The sequence below is a fragment of the Bos grunniens genome, chromosome 28 (assembly GCF_055505025.1).
Source record: "Bos grunniens cultivar Pamir isolate PY7600 chromosome 28, Bosgru_T2T1.0, whole genome shotgun sequence".
Classification (NCBI taxonomy): domain Eukaryota; kingdom Metazoa; phylum Chordata; class Mammalia; order Artiodactyla; family Bovidae; genus Bos; species Bos grunniens.
The window spans coordinates 1,286,162-1,301,951 of record NC_141192.1 but is presented as its reverse complement, the minus strand read 5'-3'; the positions used below and the strand labels follow the sequence as shown (position 1 = coordinate 1,301,951).

At 41.2% G+C, this 15,790-nt stretch overlaps 1 long non-coding RNA gene across 1 annotated transcript in view; it reads right to left on the bottom strand.

The window, feature by feature from the left end:
* LOC147342703 (uncharacterized) overlaps positions 1-15,790 on the bottom strand; it is a 90,579-nt gene that overhangs the window by 11,966 nt on the left and 62,823 nt on the right. The window lies entirely within an intron of this gene.

Genomic DNA, 15,790 nt, shown 5'->3' with positions numbered 1-15,790 from the left:
GCTAGCATCTAGTGTCAATCAAAACTGAAGATAAAACACTAATGAATATTGAATTCTCATGCTTTAGGTATACTTCCTGTATAGAGTTTTTGATTCTCTACTATTTTTTACTGTATTGTTTCATTTAAATGTCCTACATGCTAACCTAATTTGTGTGATTGAGATAAAATTGCAATATGTGATTGTGTAGTCACAATCACATATTGTGAAAGTGAAAGTGAAGTCGCTCAGTCGCGTCTGACTCTTTGTGACCCCGTGGACTCTAGCCGGCAAGGCTCCTCTGCCTGTGGAGTTCTCTGGGCAAGGACGCGGGAGTGGGTTGCCATTCCATTCTCCAGGGGATATTCCTAACCCAGGGATCGAACCTGGGTCTCCCACACTGCAGGCAGATTCTTTACCATCTGAGCCACCAGGGAAGCCCATCTATATACAAATATAAAATATACATTAAAAGTTTTTTAATTAAATTTTTTTCCACATTTAAAATTCTCTGAAACAGGAATAGTGTACAATCAATAGTATAGCGTGGTTTAATTGTCAGTATTCTTTCATTCTAAATTATACATAACATAGTGACTTAAACTCAACAAGTGTCTTAGATTTGATAAATATGATAATTTTCACTGAAACAACTCTTTTCACACATGAATTTTATCACCCTCATACTTTACCAATTTACAAAATGTTAGAGTCTACAATTAAAATAACAAATACAACTGGCAAAAATAAGTGTGGGGGGGAAAAGCTGAGTCTTGGAAAGCCCGTACAGAATTGGTGGCGGGAGAGAGACAAGTAGTGAAGAGAGGCGCTGCCAGGCGGCACTTACCTCCTCTGGGCATCTGCCAGGATGCTCTGTGCAGAGAAGGGAGAAGGACCATCTGTCAGTGAAGTGAGACTGGTGAGGAGAGTTCCCATGAACACCCTTCACTGGGGCTTTTACCAACACAAATCTGAACTATGCCTTTTCACAACTGGTCAGAATTAGCACCAGGCGGAGTGGCAGGCAACTCTGCAGAGGACTTCTGGTCCTCGCTGGACCATCTCAGTGAGCTCAGATGTTACAAATCCTCTCCCCAGGAAAGCACTTTCACTTCCTAGTTCATTCCTCCAAAAACCAAGAAGGGCAATAAAATAACATCAAAGAAAGGGATACTCCTGGATTTTCTCTGAAAATTTATTTTTCTTCTTTAAAACAAGAAATTCAGCGGGGTTTCCATTGCCTTGGCTTTCCATTCTTAAACATCGTGGGGACTTCCTTGGTGGCACAGTGGATAGAAATCCACCTGCCAACGTAGGTGACATAGCTTTGACTCCTGGTCCAGGAAGATTCCACATGCCGTGGAGTGATTAAGTCCACGCGCCACAACTACTGAGCCCCAGACCTAGAGCCCACGAGCTGCAACTGCCGACGACCGTATGCCCTGGAGTCTGTGCTCTGCCGCAAGAGAAGCCCCGCAGTGAGAAGCCCACGCACCACCTCAAACCATAGCCACCGCTCACTGCAACTAGAGGAAGCCCACACAAGCTACAAAGACCCAGCGAAGCCAGAAAATAAATACAAATAAAGAAATGATTTTTTTTTATAAAAAGAAGAAAAAAATCATGATTTTCAAAGAACTGGGGCAATATGAGTAGGCTTACAATTCTGTGTATCTGTGGTTCTGAGATGAGCATTTCAAACTTCCAATCTGAGGATTTAAGCTTGGCTTGTAATTCCCAAATCAGAAAGGCAGCATTGTGCTTAAGAATGTGCACTCAGGAGTAAGAGAGGCCCCTTAATAAGAGACTACTCCTCAGCTCTACCACTTCCACCCTGGGCCTGGGTGTCCTCTCTCTGCCAGCCTCCTAGGATGGTTGCAGGGACTGAACACCATCATTCTGGCAAGGTGCTTTGCATCGTGCCTGCATGACGTAAGCACCTGATAAATGTTACCATCATTATCCTTACTCACTGTTTGAAACCAGCAGTGAGGTGGGGGCTTTAGCCTCTCATACTCCAAAACAAATTTGCTTTCACAATGATGAGGAGCGAAACAAGGAGGTCTGGTACACCGCCAACACTTTTCCTGCACTCGTCAAGGTCTTTTTTCTAGGAATAGATGCAGAAAGAAGAGGGAAAATGTCACTTGGCAAAAAACCTTCTCTCCTCCAGTTTTGTTTTATTATTATTTTCCTTCAGGCCTCACATCAAAAAATGGGGAAAATTATTTTATAAAACTTCTTAGCTCAAAAAATTAAAACCACATTTCTCTGTCTGTGGCCTCTGACTTCTCTGAGCAGATGGCTTTGGCAGAACTCCCTGCCTCCACACCAGGATCAGTGCGCTCTCCTCTTGCATCGATCTCTGTGACACACAACAACATACCGGCAGCCCTGAGAGCCGAGGCTGGGCAGGGAGGCCCAGGGCCCCTGTGCGGACACAGATTCGTTCACACTGGAATAAAATACTGCGGTCACTGGCCATTTTCAAATAGGTGTTCTGCCAATTTAAATCAGAGGATTCAAGAAAAGACTGAAATGAATTAAAAGAGTCACTTAAGATGTAATCACTCTGTAGTTTAAAAAAAAAGTGTATATTTTATTATTCAGCCCTTACAATGATAATCTAATGGACCATTGTTAAGAGTGCCTCACTTAACAAGGGAAGGAATAGAGGCTTAGAAAAGTTGAATGAGTTATCCAAAACTACAGAGTAATCTGGGTACAGAGCTACTATTTGAAACAACTATTTAAGTGTCTGGTCTTCCAAGACACTGGGACTTGCATTAGAAGGGATCTGAGTTATATCACTTTGAGTTTGACTTTTGACTACTTCGTTCTTAGGAATACAAGAAATTTAGTGATCCTACATGGAACTGCCAAGGAATGGAAGGAAGGAAGGGAGGGAAGGAGGGAGGAAAAAAGAAAAGAAGAAAAGAGAAGGAGATAAAAAGATGCCTTTGGCATCTATGTATTCACTAAAGAAGCATCTGTGTATTCCCTTAAACCAAGAGAATGGATCCAGCTTTTTATCCTAAATTATCTGGAAGACACAGCACAGGTTTTACACAGCCTAATAGATAGAAAACCTTCACTAAAGTCCTCCTTAGATACCTTTTCTTTTCCCTGAAGATTTAAATTCAGACAATTGCAGAACAACTGCCCTTCTTCCTTCCCTTGAGTCCTGTGACAGCCCCACTTTATCTCCACTTTCTGTCCTGCAGTGGCCTCCTCAGAAGTCTGGGTTCCGCACTGTGATTCTCCAGCCGCTAAGTGAAGTGAACAAAATTTTCTGTCATTTTATATGTAAGGCCAATTGCTCCCTTAAAAAGGGAGCATAAAAAAGAGGAGCTTCATGAGACAGTAAGTATGGTAGGGAAAAAAAAAATGGAATTGCAAGTAGAATCTCAGAAAGGAGATGAGGCACCAGAAGACACATGGGCTACCAGAGGGCTAACTGAGATGAACGAGCTCACACAGAACGGATGACCGTGGCTGTGCCCGGAAGACATAAAATCGTCTAGGAAGATGCATGGCAGGGAGTGGGAAAGGCAGTTCCCTCTACCACCTACTTCTGTGTCTTCTTTTACTCGAATCAGTGGATGGAGTAAATGCATCTTGAGTTTAAAGAACACGGTACTAGGATGTGTGGGCCTGTTCAGCACCCTGGAAATGGCCCTTTTGGGAAGCACATGAGGACCACAGGGTTTAGGGGACCTTTTGGGAACCATGGCAACCGGGAAGCTCAGTAATGGCCAGCATTCTAATGCCAAGTCAGGGCCCGCCCTGTCGTACCACGGCTGTCTCTCACATTAGCTGGGTGATTCTAACATCTCAATTGTCGATGACATGAAAAACTCTAGGAGGTAAGCCACATACTTGTGGGTTCTTAAACATTTTGATAGTTTGGCTGTTGTACAGGCTTTTATTAAACCCAGACCCACAGGCACACATGCACATAAATAGCTCTGAAAAGAATTTTTCTGAGCATCAAAAGGTATTTTGGCCTGGCACGTCCTGCCCCCTATTATCCTGGTTGAGGGAGGAGGGAAGGTGATTAGACTTCCCCTGGTTCACTGAAGGTAGTAACTCAGTGCTACGGAATGCGTGTGCTAGCGGTGGTATCCTTGCCCTCTGAGTCACTCCCACTCAGATTACATGGTCCTGGAGAGTTTAGCACAGGGAGAATCCCTGGTGCCTTCAGTGGTTCCCACAGAAATTCAGTTGGTTTTCCCATTCTTGGTTTGATGAGTTAGGAGAGGTGAAGTTCTATATTATGGCAGAACCCGTCCAGTTGCCACATTTGGAACACAGTAACTGGTAAGACTCAATGAACATTTATTGAATGACTGACAGTGAATCATGGGTGAATGAGTGAATGAACTAACACAGGGGGACCTGTGTTCCATTATGATTTCTGTGAGGAGATGTTGGTTGTGGTTGCAGACCTCACCATTCTCTAAGGAGGAGTACAATCACTTCAGAGTCTTTGCAAGGTGAGCTCAGCCCAGGGTCCTTGGCTTGAAGCTAGATGCGAACTTCCTGTCCAGCTGTGGTGGTGCTTCTCCTTCCAGCTGATGCCACAGCAGAGTACAGCTGTTGGGGGCAGGGCAGGATAAACTGCGGGCATGACCCATCTGGGGAAACTTGGTAGAGACCTTCTGTCCAGGGCCACAGCTTGCTGGAAGGGGCTACATGGAAGAGCACACTGTCCTGTAAATGGAAGTGTTGGGTCCCGTCACTGGGGACCTGCCCTGCATTCAAGAGTTTAGCAACAAATACTCCTGAAGAGCTGCTGCTCCGCTCATCTCTTAATAAGATTTTTTGTCTATCTGTAACCAAATTGCAAACCCGACTCTTGAATTTCTTAAGAATAACATGTGTTTTAAATAATTAATAGTGAATACTGCACTAGAAAAATCTACTCCCCCCATTAAATAAAAGGCTCAGCTGACAACAGCTTAAACTACTTGGATAATCATTTTGCATACTTTCTTTCCCCCATTGATCTGGTACACTGTATATCTCACTAAAGTTCCTTATGTGCACACAACTGTCTCTGAGCTTTATTTTTTCTCCTTGATGATATACTTTGGGGTCAGTACTACACTGTCTTAATTATTATGGGTTAATATTTGCGTTAAAGGTTTCCTTTCTCTGCTCTTCTTTTGAAGTATTCTGATTATTCTTGGAATTTTATTCTCCCAAACACATCTCAGGATCAAGCATGTCAAGTTTTAAGAACAACCCTGTTGGGATTTGAGTTAAAATTATACTGAATCAATAGATTGACTTTTAGATAATTGACATTTTAATAATTTGTTTGTCTCTATGACCACAGCATCCTTCTCCATTTAGTCGATCCATCTTTAACATCTCTTATGCCACTTAAATCTTCCTGCAGAAACTTACATGCTTTTGTTAGAATTATTATTAAGTTCTGATACTCTCTACCATTTTCAACGTCAGTGTCTTTTAAATTAGATCTTCTATTATTTGTTGGTGGTCAATAGGTAGTATTTAAAATTTAAATACAATTTTAAATCTGTGTATCTTTTCTAATAATTTACATGTTCTTTAGGTTTTTGCATATAAGGATCACATTAGCTGGTATTAAACTGGTCTATTTTCTGCTTGCTAATCCATCTGCACTGAGTTGATTATTCTCCTGCCCTTATTTCACTGTTGTAGAAATTCAGCACAGTGCTGACCAGAAGTGGGAATGATGGGGCGGTTTCTAATGCTTCTGCACTCAGCACAGCATTTGCTGTAGTAGTTTTTGCAGGTACCCTCTATTAGGTCACGAAAGTGACGTTATACTGGTAGATTACTAAAAGTTTATAATTGTGAATATATATTGATTGTTATCTCAGGGTTTTTCTCAATCCATTGAAATGATTATATGTTTTAAAATCTATTAACGTGGTAAATTAGGTGTTTTATACACAAGTGGTATAAAGCCAGGTTTATTTTGGTTGGTTGTCTTTTTATATAGTGTGATTCAATTTGTTAATATTTTATTTAAAGTTCTTTGATCTATATTAATGGGTAAAGCAATGTTATAACTTTACGCCCTCAAAATGTCCATGTCTGGTTTTAAAACGAACTGACATAGACTTTTTTCTTTCCTTTTATTGGAATTGTGATAAAAGATTGAGAGATGATTTGTTCCCCAAACTTGACAGAACTTACTAGTAAAACTGGGCTTCCCCTGTGGCTCAGTGGTAAAGAATGTACCTGTAATGCAAGAGATGCAGGAGGCACAGGTTCAATCCCTGGGTCGGGCCCATCCCCTGGAGGCGGAAACCGCAACCCAGGTATTCTAGCCTGGGAAAAATCCCATGAACAGAGAAGCCTGCCGGGCTACGGTCCATGGGGTCACAAAAGCATCGGACACGACTGAGCGACTAAGCACACGCAAACGCTGGTAAAACAGTGTAAGCCTGTGTTGCTTTTCTTTTTCAGAAAATTTACAACTGTTGCTTCAATTCTTTTAGTGTCAGTTTTGCAAGTTTTTTATTTTTTCCATTTTTCTCTGGTTTTACAGTTGTTAGCATCTATCATATTTTAAATCTCTGTTTAAAATGATTTATGTCTTCTTTCATATTCAAAATATTGGTTGCTTTTTGTTTTCTCTTTATTGTCACTGTAGATACTTGCCTGGTTTTCAGTTTTTGCTTTGATTTGCTTTGTTTTACCTATGGCACAGCGTGACCGTTTCATCTTCTCTACGGCACCTCTTTTGGAGATCATCCTGTTGTCATTTTTCCAACTTTATAATTTTAAATATTTAATTTTTAGCTTTTCTCTTTTTCTTTTGTAAGTATTTAGAGGTACAGATTTTCTTCGAAGCACTACTCTGAAGGCTGATGGTACTATTGTTGTTTAACTCTAGAAATTTAAAATTTTCATTATAATTTATTTCTTAAATCATAAACTATTAGATGTGAGAGTTGGACTGTGAAGAAGGCTGGGCGCCAAAGAATTGATGCTTTTGAACTGTGGTGTTGCAGAAGACTCTTGAGAGTCCCTTGGACTGCAAGGAGATCCAACCAGTCCTTTCTAAAGGAGATCAGTCCTGGGTGTTCATTGGAAGGACTGATGTTGAAGCTGAAACTCCAGTACTTTGGCCACCTCATGTGAAGAGTTCACTCATTGGAAAAGACCCTGATTCTGGGAGGGATTTGGGGGCAGGATGAGAAGGGGACGACAGAGGATGAGATGGCTGGATGGCATCACTGACTCGATGGACGTGAGTTTGAGTGAACTCCAGGAGTTGGTGATGGACAGGGAGGCCTGGCGTGCTGCGATTCATGGGGTTGCAGAGTCGGACACGACTGAGCGACTGAACTGAACTGAACTGAACTGGTAAAGAATCCGCCTGGTAATTCAGGAGACCCTAGAGACCTGGGTTCAATCCGTGGATCGGGAAGATCCTCTGGAGTAGGAAATGGCAACCCACTCCAGTATTCTTGCCTGGAAAATTCCATGGGCAGAGGAGCCTGGAGGGTTACAGCCATGGGGTCACAAAGAGTTGGACACGAATGAACACACATATCAAAAGGCTACAGACATGATGGAGGAAATGTAGCAGCCAAAGGATAAAAGTGAGCCGACCCAGATTTTGGAAACTGCATGAGGCCACTTCTCATCAAAAAACTGGAGACGGAATGCAAAGCGGGCAGAGCCCGTGATCCCTGGCTGCTGGCGCCGCTGCCGTGGGAACCAGAGTGAGCCGGAAGCAGCCTCTGCGCACCGGCTCCGCGGTCGCTGCCGCTGCTGGTGCTTTGTGTTCAGGATTTCCTTGTTTTATTCCTAGTTTTCATCCCTCTGCATTCCTTAAAATTGTATTTTGTATTTAATTTATTTTCACTTTATTAAAAGGCACGATGCCGTGTATAATCTCCCAGGTTTATTTTCACATTTAATTGTCTATTGCTAAAGTTTATTCATATCACAGCACGTCTCTTTGGTTTGTTTACATTTCATTGTGTAAATACACCAGCATTTATTCATGCACTCTCCTCCTGATAAGCATTTGGATTGTTTTCAGAATTTCTGTGTGTAGTCTTGCTGTGAACTTCTTGTGTGAAAGTCTTGTTTAAGGACATATAAGTAAGTAAAATTGTGGGTATAAAGTAAATATTCAACTTTATGGGTTAAAGAGGAACTGTTTTCTAAAATGGGTTCACCCATTTACAAGCCATCATGATTCCATAGGTAGATGGATAGATAGATAAGACAGATAATATTCACAAGTGCTCTAAACATTATTAATAAGGTAAACTCCAATGTTTTAAAACAGGAAGAGTAGGGAGCATATAGCCTTGCCTAGGATCACAGTCACACTTGCCACACAGGAAATTTTGGCTCTTCCTTCTCCCAAGGGAGGTAGACAATTCTGAAGCTGGACCAAGCGCTTTTATGTGATAGGACATTCAGGCCAACTACTTAATGATTTTTTAAAATCAGGTTTGTTAAGGTTTATTCCCACGCACCACCAGTCTTTGTAGGTTAGTTCTGTGAGTTTTGACAAATGTTTGCCGTTGTGCAGTCACTGCCACAGTCTTCCCTGTAGCTCAGCGGGTAAAGAATCTGCCTGGCTCAGACAGTAAAGAATCTGCCTGCAAGGCATGAGATCCCAGTTCAACTCCTGGGTTGGGAAGATCCCCTGGAGAAGGGAAAGAGAACCCACTGCAATTTTCTTGCCTGGGAAATTCCAAGTACAGAGGAGCCTGGCAAGCTACAGTCCATAGACTCACAGAGAGTTGGACACGACTGAGTAACTAACACAAGTCCTTCAGCACGCTAGCTTTGCAGATATTTTCTCCTATCTGTGGCTTGTCTGTTCATTTTCTTAGCAATGTTTTTTTTTAATGGGCCAAGTTGAAGGACACATTACCCAGTTTTAAGACTTACTGTAAGGCTCAAGTCATCAATGTAGAATTGGTGTAAGATGAACAAATAGATTGATTAAACAGGATAGTCAATTGATTTCCAACCAAATATTCAGAGAAATTAATTGAGAAATGAAAATATTTTAGCAAACTATGCTAGAAAAAAAGACCAACCTGGTTTTAAAAAAAATTAAATGAAACAAAACCTTCCCTTCTTCCCTTGGACCACACACAGAAATCACTTTGAAATGGACCGTAGATCTAAAGATAAAACCTAAAACACAAAATTCTAGAAATAAAACCTAGAGAAAATATTTGTTATTTTGGTTTAGGCAAAGATTCCTTGGATAGAACACAAAAGTACAAACTATAAAAGAGAAAATAAATTGGGCTCAAAATTCAAAGTTTCCCTTCAATTATTTTAACTGTCAAAGTACCATATGAAAGAGAGAGGATAAATATGATTACCTCTTTTTTACAGATGAAGAAATTGAAGCACAGAGTTTAGATGGTAAAGCTGGAAAGTAAGTGTTGGCTACCAAGAGCAAGCTTTGTTCTCCATGAACACAGGAGTCTACCTACCTGATTCAGTCCAAATGTGAACCTAAGTAATTTTTATTAACTGTGCCACGACTCTGTCAAAGATAACTGAAAACTGATTTGTGCTTATACGTAAATGATCCTTATCTAGTGTGTGTATATTGACAGATATCTGTGCAGCTATTTAATCTCACAGGCATTTGGCATGACCAGCGTTAGGTCAAAGCAAAATGGACTTTTCCCAACTAATCTCCAAATTGATCTGATAGGAAACAGCAGTTGCCAGCTAATCTGTGGTTTCCAGGGAGTACAAAACCTGACGCCAGCAAGGGCTTGGCACCGCCGACTTTGCCAGAGGGCTTTGGTGACCACACTGACAAGAACTCAACACCCACAATTCACCAAGTCGTGTGCTCTCAGACACTGATAGGCAAGATGCCTTATGTGACCAGGACCCACATCCCCTTCCCTTCTTCCCTGATGCCTGGTGTTCTGCTTTATCCTGAAAGCAGTGTTTGACAAAATTCCACCAACAGAGATCACCACAAAATGGACTGGAAATCACGCCAAAACTCAATATGCAGGCTTTTATCAAATCATCCACAGAAAACTGAGTTGGCGGGGTAGAGGTGGGGTGGTGGTGTGCTGGATGCAGCGTGGAAGCTCTCAGGGAGTTGAGAACAAGGGTAGAAATCAACACAAGAAGTCATCTGTCTTTTGCAAGAAGATTGGATCTCTTCCATGCATTCTTTTCTTTTCCTTTTTCCCCCCCTTATTTTTTAAAAAATAGATTTCCTTTTTTTGAAGTGAAATACTCAGTGTAGACTTAGAGTCAAATAGTTGATAGCTGATGGAAAAAAAAAGAATTTACCTTTCTCTAATTCAAATACCTGGAGAAGGCAATGGCACCCCACTCCAGTACTCTTGCCTGGAAAATCCCATGGACAAAGGAGCCTGGTGGGCTACAGTCCATGGGGTTGCTAGAGTCAGACACGACTGAGCGACTTCACTTTCACTTTCCACTTTCATGCATTGGAGAAGGAAATGGCAACCCCCTCCAGTGTTCTTGCCTGGAGAATCTCAGGGACGGGGGAGCCTGGTGGGCTGCCGTCTCTGGGGTCACACAGAGTCGAACATGACTGAAGCGACTTAGCAGCAATGCAAATACCCATCAAACAAAAATCCCTTCTTACCATTAATGCCAAAATTTCTGTTTAAGTTCTGTGATTAAACAGAAAGTATCATATACAGTCTACCAAGGGATAGATTCCTGAATTTAGTTGTCATATTACAATAGCAGAGATTAAAACAGCCTTTCAATTCTAAATTCCATTTGATACTGTGTCTAGCCTTGGCTCAGCGGTAAAGAATCTGCCTGCAATACAGGAGGCAAGGGTTGGATCCCGGGGTCGGGAAGATCCCCTGGCAGAGGGCATGGCCACCCACTCTGGTATTCTTGCCTGGAGAATCCTCATGGACAGAGGAGCCTGGCAGGCTACAGTCCACAGGGGGCAAAGAGTCGGACACGACTGAAGCGACTTAACATTGCAGCATGCATTCCAGCGCAAAAGTATCTCCTCTATTGCAAACATCAAATCAACAAAAAAGAGCACTTTTTCTAAACACAGCTTGAATCAGGCATCTGCCTTTGGGTCAGCTGGGTAGAGGAGAGGAGCGGGATCATAGTCCCTGGACAAGGTCCCGGTGTATCATGATGCTGTTCAAACAAGGAGAACCCACTGCCTTCCAAGCAGTCGCCTTGTCAAGTGTGACTTGTCTCACTGCCCACCCCTTCCCCGTACTCCATTCAACTTCCTGTGACTTCTGTCTATGTTTTATTCTTTTGAATATACTGTTTACCCTGAATGAATCTACCTGGGAGATGTCAGTTCATCTTTCTAGAGATAGTTTAACAATCACCTTTAAAAGGACTTCTCAGATTCTGTCCATGATACTCTCATCTAGGACTAAGCCACGGGCTTTCCTTTGAGCATTCTGAGTGGTATTTGCTTACTTTCCTTGGGGTTTTGCACATTGCATTCTAACGGCTGGGATTCTGCTCTCTTCATTCATGCCTTTCCAGCTCTTTGGTAATCAGTAAGCAAAAGTGAGCACTTTAAAAGGAAAGAATAAAGAAATCAATTCACCAATTAATAACTTACTTTAGACTTGGCTTCAAAGTTTACTTGTTTCTTTTTTATGCCCGATCCTACTGCTCTAAGTGGAATTTGTGCAACTTTGTAATTTGCTTGATTTTTCTAATTGGTACTTCAAGCTTGTAATAAAATGTTGCTACATATTGAAAGTATTTAGCTAAAGTAAAATCAGACATGTTTTCTGATTTTAATAGCGCAAATTTTATAGAGCATTCTACATCCCAAGAATTGTCCTCAGCACACTACTTATATCAAATCATTAAATCCTTATAAGAATCCCATCAGTTCAGTTCAGTTCTGTGGCTCACTCATGTCTGACTCTTTGCCACCCGATGGACTGCAGCACGCCTGGCTTCCCTGTCTATCACCAACCCCTGGAGCTTGCTCAAACTCGTGTCCAGTGAGTCGGTGATGCCATCCAACCATCTCGTCCTCTGTTGTCCCCTTCTCCTCCCTTAAATCTTTCCCAGCATCAGGGTCTTTCCTAATGAGTCAGTTCTTTGCATCAGGTGGCCAAAGTATTGGAGTTTCAGCTTCAACATCAGTCCTTCTAATGAATATTTAAGACTAATTTCCATGGTGTGGGGCTCTTATTATCCCAACTTTACAAGTGAGGAACTTGAGCTGCAGAAAGCTAAGTAACCTTCTAGTAAGAGGTAGCATTAGGGCCAGATGCACACAGTCTTGTTCTCGGTGCTGTTCTCTTAACCAAGAGGTTGTCTGCCTCTACTGGAAACATCAAGGGCTTCATAGTAGCGAAGTTCATGTATTTAAGTCTTGCACGTAGCTCATATTTCTTATAATTCCCATGGAATAAAGTGAAGGATACAAAGGAAGGGCCAAGGCTGGGTTCCTGGGCATATAACCTGTGCAGTTGTAGAAGGCTCTGAGCTCAGGAATTGGAATGCCCAAATATCGCCTTCTTGACATTTTAAAGATGTTTTTCAAGTCAGGGTCTTACATTTTTATTCTGCTCCGCTGCCTCTTAGTCACTTCAGTCATGTTCGACTCTGTGCTACGCTGTGGACTGCAGCCCACCAAGTTCCTGTGTCCATGGGATTCCCCAAGCAAGAATACTGGGGTGGGTCACCATGCCCTCTCCAGGGGATATTCCTGACCCAGACACTGAACCTGGGTCTCCTTCATTGCAGGCAGATTCTTTACCTCTGAGCCAGTAGACCCTGCAAATTACATAAGTGTCCTTGGAAGCATTATAAAATTTCCAAAGAAGCATTTGTGAATACATGGATATTTATTTTGTAAATTGTGAGTAGTAACGACTCAGCATTTTTTCCCCCAGAGAATGAAAAAAATGAACTCTTTAAAATAATTTTAATCATTTTAGACATCCAAATTGTAAAACTGGATAAGGTAATCAGGATGACTCCCTTTCAAATGTGAGCATTCCCTGGGACTAATTTCTTAAAAGTGGTTTTTCCCCAAAATATGTTTAAAAGAATAATCATTCTTTCCTTCTCTGATCACAATGGTAAAGGGTAGGAGGCAGCAGATACAAGGTCCAGGGAATGTAAATAAGCAGCATGGGGGTAGATGGGGAAACAAGAGATGAGGCTGCAAAGGAAAGCCAAACTGGGCAGTGAGGGGAGCTGGGCTGGTGAGGTCCTCTAAAAGAGGTTTTGGGAAGAAAAGAACTGGGATTCCTAGAGACACTGCTGTGAAAATAAACTGCATCTGATTACTGACTGGCTGTGAGCCAGGGAGAGAGTTGGACAACTCTAGGACTCTCTCCACGGAATTCTCAGGCAAGAATATTGAAGTGGGTAGTGATTCCTTCTCCAGGGGATCTTCCTGACCCAGGGATTGAACCTGGGTCTCCTGCATTGCAGATGGGTTCTTTACCATCTGAACCACCAGGGAAGCCTGCTACTCACTATGCCAGCAGCTTGGGCTGAAGGAATGTGGAAATGTACCAGTGCCTTGAAAAATGATTGAATATTTCTATTATGGTCAACTTTGCATGTCTTTCCTCTTTTGTCACAGTGTGAGTCCCCTGAAGTAGGTTCTATTTCGTCCGTGCAGCCTCCACACACTTGGTATGCTGCATCAGAGTATGAACGGACCCTGCCTTGTTACACTTCACAAAGTATGGGGCGGCCTCTTTGGTTAGGCTGTGAGCAGCTATGATCAGTGACATCAGCGAGGCCTGAGAAACACGGTGTGGATACAATGGTATGGACCACATGGATAAACTAAAATGATTTGGAGACTTTTCCATCTAATAAAAATTCTTTTTATTTCATTACATAAAGGTCTTTTACTACTGAATAAGGAACACTTCAAAGGTAAATGGGTGGACAGAGGTATTTGAAAAGGTAAGACACAGGAAAGACTAGATTTGCAAAAGAGTTATCGAATCACTGCTTTCATTTCCCTCTAGAGCTGTTCTTACAAATCCAGGTTAGCGATTTTATCCACCACGATGAATTTCTCATGGTTCGATGCTATTTGTAGCAATGTTTTGGAACACCAGGCATACACAAGTAAGCAAATCATAATCATAATTCCATAGCCTGTGTGCCAGTTATTAAGACATCATTTCTCTGCTCTGAGTTCATCTTCCTATACTAGGCTTTGTGGTGATGGGGCTGGACCCTGAAACACCACTTCTTCTTGGCCAGCGACTCCCTGTTAGTCTCTGCCACCAGATGGCGCTAGAGGGAGAGCCCAAGGTTAGGAGGGAAAGGACTATCTTTTTCCTGTTTTTTTTCTTTCCTACGAGGGTCACGCCAGCCTCACTTCTGGTGCAGAAAAACAATATATTCCAAATTAAAAATTTAATGACACATATGGAACATTGTACCCAGTAATTAAACAAACGTTCTGCTCAAGAACGCATGGTGTATGTGTGCTTTAATTCACCAAGTATCAACCTTTAGAGCGAGTTTCAACAAATTCCAAAGAATCTGTAACATGCAGAAAAGATTTTCCTCACCAAGATGTAAGGTAACTAAAACCAGCCTCATGCATTTTGTAATAATAATAATAAAGAAACCACTAAAAAGAAAACAAAAACCAAAAAGAAAAAGCCACTCCTGTAACTACCTCATGCAGCAAAGGAGACATGGACATTCTTAAAAATCCTTAAAAATTTAGTGACGATACAACCTATCTAAATGTATGGTGTTTAGCTGAAACAATACATCAAAAGAGACCTAAATATTTTTACTTATGTTAGAAAGTAGAAAAAGCTTACATTATTGAACTAAGTTAAAAGAAAGTTAGCACAAGATTAACAGAATAAACCCAAAGATGGAGAAAAGAAGGAAACACTAAAGTAAGAGAAGATGTTAATGGCAGAGAAAGCAAATATACAATAGAGATCATTAGTCAGGTTGTTTTATCTTGAAAGATATCAATGAAATAAACAAACTTCTGGTGTGCCTGACAAATACGACATAAGTAAGAGAGAATGAAAGGGCACAGATGAAAACTATTTAGAATAAAATGAGGGGCACTATAGATTAGAAAGATAAGATACTATTATGTACAAATTTATGTCTTTTTTAATGTAAAAATCTTAACTTGCCATCAATGTAGTTCCCTTATCATTCAATCTACTTCACTTAATATATAGTTTTTGAACACCTCCTCTCTCCAAGGCCCCTCTTGTATACTCTGAGGATTCAGTGGTAAAAAAAAAAAAATAGAGAAGCCCTTGTTCTTATGGGCTATATATATCAAAACAGGGGAAGACATATGAATAAGATTCTTTTGGAAAGTGGCAGGTCTATGAATAAAATAAAATAGAGTGACGGCATGTGGAGGCCGTGGACTCACTGATGGAGATGTGTGCTAGGACACAGTGCTTAAAAAAGGCCAGCTGCGAAAATACCCGACAGAGGATACTCTACCCCAGGGCTGTCCACTGGAACTTCATGATGATGGAAGGTCTGTGTCTGCACTTCCCAGTATGGTAGCCACTAACTACATGGGCTACTGAGTGTGAGTAAGGAACTGAATATTTAATTTAATTAATTCTAATTAAAATAGCCATATGTGTATCCTAATAAGTACAGAAACATCTAAATTTAAATAATCAAGTTCATAGAGAAACATGTTTACTAAGCCAATTATGAATAAGATAAAAAAGGTTTAAATTAAATGTTTACTAAAAAAATATTCTTATGGAGAAAACAAGGAAGAAGAAAACAGGAAAACAAATTTTAACTCTAATCTTACACAAATGTTCAAGAAAAG